At 36.5% G+C, this 5589-nt stretch overlaps 1 pseudogene; it reads left to right on the top strand.

The window, feature by feature from the left end:
• The first annotated feature begins 226 nt into the window (after nt 1-226).
• On the top strand, nt 227-1416 carry LOC143620162 (ethylene-responsive transcription factor ERN1 pseudogene; annotated as a pseudogene).
• The last annotated feature ends 4173 nt before the right edge of the window (nt 1417-5589 follow it).

Genomic DNA, 5589 nt, shown 5'->3' on the forward strand with positions numbered 1-5589 from the left:
TAAAAATTGAATTGGACTCTAAACTTACAAAGTTACAAGCATTTTATATAATTAAATGAGTTGAGTCATATTTACATAACTTATTAAAAATTAAGTAAAAGGCAAGGAGTGGGAGGCAAGAGCAGGCCTTCGTGATGGCAACTCATGTTGTTAATGTTAAGTTGACCACAACTTCCATGGATCATACAAATATATCATCTTAGTGTTATGCCGCTTTGAGACTGCATTAATATATATTCTTATAATAACGCGTTGACCATGGTTTGATCGTAGTTAACCCGACAAAAGATTTTCGTACATTCAAAATAACTGAACCGAATCGACTCATTCTATAGAACGATTCTCTTATTAAAAAATGTAGACAAGTAGCAATCATAATGACGTTAATGACATAGCCTCCACTCCTAATCCAAAAGCCTTGTTTTGTCAGTCAACCACTAACCACCATACAAAAAAATATTCTAACGTTCATAAACTTCCATTAACTAAAAGACGAGCCACCCATGAACATTTAACCCCTATTTAAACCCCTCATCTTTCATCACATTAAGTCAAAACACAAAAAAATAAATTCCATCTTTACAAAATAATAATAATACAAGATATGGAATTGAACTTCCAAAATTATAGCTTTTCTTCTTCATCATCATTGGCAAAGAAATCTCAATTTCAGGGTCGCGGTTCGAATAAAAACAAATTTGTTGGTGTCAGACAGCGCCCATCCGGAAAATGGGTGGCAGAGATCAAAAACACCACCCAGAAGATCCGGATGTGGCTAGGGACTTTTGACACCGCGGAGGAAGCTGCCAGGGCGTATGACGAGGCGGCTTTTTTGCTCCGTGGGGCCAATGCCCGAACTAACTTTATCCATCACGCACCCATTAATTCCGCTCTCTCTCTCAAAATCCGAAACTTACTTAACCATAAAAAATACCTTAGACAAAACTCCCTCACCAAAACAAAAGCCGAAACCAAAACCAAAACCGACAAAATCAACACCATCTCGACCCATGCATCAAAGACTTGTACGGTACAAGTCAACAATGAGAAAACCGAAACTTTTTTATCTGGGTGTCAAGGAATTGAGGTGTTTGATGATGGGTATAAGCCAGATTTGACTAATTGTATCTCCGGTGTCGAGTTCGGGGGTGGTTCTTGTTATGATTTGCCTTTGAACATTGGGGATGAATTTGCAGGGTTTGGTTTTGGATTGAGTTCAAGGAAAGATGATCAAGATGATGTAAGCGCAAGTGATTTTGAGAGGATGAAAGTGGAAAGACAGATATCTGCATCATTGTATGCCATTAATGGTGTGAATGAGTACTGGGAGAATGTTCTTAGTGATTGCAGTGACAGCAGTTCTTATTGGGATCTTCCAATGTTGTCTCAGATGTTTTGTCCAATTACTTAGATTATTATTATTATTATTATTATTATTATTATTATCAGTTTCTGTTTTTTGTTGGAAAGTTAATGAAATGAGTACAAGTTTGGTTTGATTTTAGACCAAATTTGTTTGGATTTCATTTGTTAAAGTTAAAACAATGTGGTAAAAACAACCCCATACTTTAAGAAAGTAAATTAACCAAGGTGTTTTAATAAACAAGCTTACTTCGCTCGGTCTTAGGTTTTTTGCGAATTATAAGGGGTTAGACGAGGTTTTGACGATGTGATATGTATTAGAGGGGGATATCAGTAGAAGCGGCGAATCAACAACGGGTAATAATAAGTTTTTATTTAAAATTTTGTGTCAATTTCATGTATACATTAAAAACTTGTGTTTTGAGAATGTATATAATACTTTAGAAGTTTAGATGAAGCCTTTGTAATTTTCCTTCTCTTTTGGTTCTCACTTGTATTGTTTTCTCAAGCTTCTTGCTTGCCTTTGGTTATAATTTATAAATCATCTGCCGTTCAAAAAAAAATTGAATGAAGAAATATCATTTAAGTTCAGAAGTAGTTATTTGATAATTGAATTTATTACATGTAACAAAACTCATATGATTGTAAAAAAGTAAATTAATTAAGTAATGTATAAATGTTAAGGAAAGTAAGTAGGTAAGTGAAACTGTGAACAAGCCGTTTTCATGCCTTTAAATAAACCTTCGGTACAAGACCCGCAGAAAATTGACGAATATAGACCAATTACTCTCATTGGGTGCATTCCGAAAATGATCTCTAAAATTTTAGCAAATCGGCTGAAAAATGTGATGGACTCAATTATTGGAGAGGAACAATCAGCATATGTTGCCGGGAGAAACATTACCGAGGGAGTGCTTATTCTAAATGAGATTGTGAACTGGTGTAAAAAACTAACCAGCAAGCGATGGTTCTCAAAATTGACATTGAAAAAGCGTTCGATTCTGTAAATTGGCGGTTCCTTGATTCAATTATGGCTCAAATGAGATTTCCGGATAAATGGCGTCTTTGGGTTCGAGGGACGCTTCTTTCGGCCAGTTCTTCGATTTTGGTGAATGGGTCGCCGACAGTAGAATTTGACATTAAAAGAGGAGTTCGTCAAGGAGATGCTCTTTCCCCGTTCCTATTTATTATGGCAATGGAAGCACTTAATGTCGCGATGAAAACGGCTTGTTCAGAAGGTTTATTTAAAGGCATTAATACACCGAGAAATGGCCCAGTTATATCACATTTGTTCTATGCGGTGTTTATAGGAGAATGGTGCTCCTCGAATTTTCCGAATCTAAATCGTATTTTAAGAAGCTTTTACATTTCCTCGGGTCTTAAAGTTAACTTGGAAAAAAGCGCTTTATTTTGGGTAAAGGTGCATGTCTCAAGAAGCTTTTAATGTCGCGATGAAAACGGCTTGTTCAGAAGGTTTATTTAAAGGCATTAATACACCGAGAAATGGCCCAGTTATATCACATTTGTTCTATGCGGTGTTTATAGGAGAATGGTGCTCCTCGAATTTTCCGAATCTAAATCGTATTTTAAGAAGCTTTTACATTTCCTCGGGTCTTAAAGTTAACTTGGAAAAAAGCGCTTTATTTTGGGTAAAGGTGCATGTCTCAATTGTGGAAAGGTGTGCGTTGGCGATGAATTGTAAATTTGGTAAACTACCTTTTCTGCACCTTGGTCTTCCGATAGGGGCTAATACGGGTTTGAGTCGGAATTGGCAGCCTATTTTGAACAAGTTTGGCACTAAACTATCAAAATGGAAAGCAAAATCATTATCGTTCGGGGGTCGATTAACTCTCATAAAATCAGTGTTGGGTAGCTTGGGGGTGTATTACTTCTCAATCTTTAAGGCCCCTGTAAAGGTACTAAAATTACTTGAAACGAAAAGAAGAAGATTCCTATGGGGAGGCTCGGAGGAAAAAGAAAAAATTAGTTGGCTATCGTGGAGTAAAATTATTTTGGACAAGTAACGTGGCGGTTTAGGTGTTGGGTCGTTGAAGGCAGCAAACAAGGCACTATTAGCTAAGTGGTTGGCCCGGTATAAAAACTATAATACATCTCTATGGGCGAAGGTTATCACAGCGGGATCACGTAAATGGGAGTCCTTACCGATTAAAAAATCCATAGGAGGCACATGGAGAGGTATTGGCAGTATGGATCTAATGGAAGAAATTGGTAACCTGAATGTGTTGGATAGATTAAAAGTACAGATAGGTATTGGTGATAAAATCCTTTTTTGGCTTGATTGTTGGGCCTGTTCTCAACCGTTGAAACAGTTGTTTCCTTCATTATTTTTGCTAGAATGCAAAAAGGATGTGAAGCTTGTGGAATGTTATGTTCAAACCAGTGATGATATCACATGGATATGGCGGTGGCGGAGGAATCCGACTTCGGTTCAGAACATCGATGAATTGTATAGATGGGAGATAGATAATGGGAAGCATCAAGTTGTTGGATCGTCTTTTTGGTTGAAATGGGTTCCCATTAAAATTAATTGCTTTATTTGGAAACTATTAATGGATCGAATTGCAACAAAATCAGCACTGTCATACAGGGGCATTGTTTTCGGGGATCAGAATTGTAGGTTTTGTGGAGTATTTGCGGAATCATCGGAACATCTCTTTGTTCACTGTAGGGCAACTAAATGGGTATGGTCAATCATACATGAATGGGTTAAGCTACCGAATTTGACCAACTTTGATTCGGTAAAGGAGTTGTTCGAATTCCCGAGTAAGCATAAAGTAAATAAAGCAGAGTGTCTAGCAGTTAAATCCATCTCAGCGGTTACGTGTTGGATGATTTGGAAATCAAGGAATGATCTCATTTTCGATGGTGTCCCCTTCTCAGTTTCTAAAGTGGTGAACAATATTAAAACGGCTTCCTTTTTGTGGGTAAAGTATCGAAGCAAAAGTTCTGACCCCGATTGAGAAAAGTGGTGTAAGTTTAATTTTGTTAATTTTCCATTGTAGTTGTTCTCTTATATTCTTTTTGTTTTCCTTGTATGACTTGGGCCTTTGCTTCTTGTAATGGTCCTTTTGGCTTTTATTGATATTGGCTTTAAAAAAAAGGTAAGTGAAACTGTGAAAGTGTGACATAAATTTGTGTCAGTTTGGGTAGTTTGAGAAGAAGTTGTGGTACCATGTATGGGCCTGTGGGCCTACGGGTAAGGTGATCATCAGTAACTGCTTCGGATCATTTGTAGGCCCAAGTAATTTTAGGAGGTATGGGATTTTAATTTAGCCTACGTTAACAACTAAATAACAAATAGGCAAATTTTGATTTGGTGATTTTGACCGTTATTTTAAAATAAATTGGTGTAATTTAAAACGGGCTGCGGGTCGGGTTTAGTATTCACTTCACGAAGACCATGTCTTGTCCGTCTTTATGTGTACCTCTCCCTTCAAGAAAACAAAAATAAAACGAAAGTCATGGTACATAAACAAAGACGGATAAATAATGTTTGAAAGAACATAAACAAAACGGTTATCAATTCACCCCTCCTTAATATTTCCTACTCCATTCTCATTGTAAACCTCAAAAATTTAAAAATTAATTTAAAACAACATTATTGTTTCGTTTTAGAATTTTGATGCGTAGAGATTGCAGTTAGAGACGGGTTGGGGAGATTAGGAATCCATAAGTCAAACTGTTTATGAGTTACTTGAAATCAGCTCATATAAGCTTGGATCAAGTCGAGCTTAACCAAGTTCTAACTCTAGTTTCACTAAGGCTCATTTAATAAACAAGTTCGAGCCTTAACTTCACACATATGCTTCACTAGACTCGCAAGCCCATACATGCATATTATTAACATATTTTCCATTTAACATGGTAAATATATTTTTTCATAATACTATTATCATCATATATAAACAGAGCGAGCCAAATTCAAGTTTTCTTAAGTTAAATGAGCCGGGTTCAATCTTATACAAGCAACTTGACAATGCTATGGATGTTGCTCATGGTTTCGAGAGGAGTGGTATATAAAACAAGGGGCTGCTCATTAATAACATGTACATTTTTACCTTAAACATGATAAGTTTTGTTTTAACTGTCGACACCAAATCAGTTACTTATTTAGTAATCATTTAATAAAAAAAAAAGCATCGTCTGATGTGGATCCCAGTGTCCACCTCCAGCTCCATTAATATTCATTCATTGTTGTTGCAGTCC

The sequence above is a fragment of the Bidens hawaiensis genome, unplaced genomic scaffold (assembly GCF_021521415.1).
Source record: "Bidens hawaiensis isolate Kalapana, Puna unplaced genomic scaffold, B.hawaiensis_p1.1 tig00002553_1, whole genome shotgun sequence".
Classification (NCBI taxonomy): domain Eukaryota; kingdom Viridiplantae; phylum Streptophyta; class Magnoliopsida; order Asterales; family Asteraceae; genus Bidens; species Bidens hawaiensis.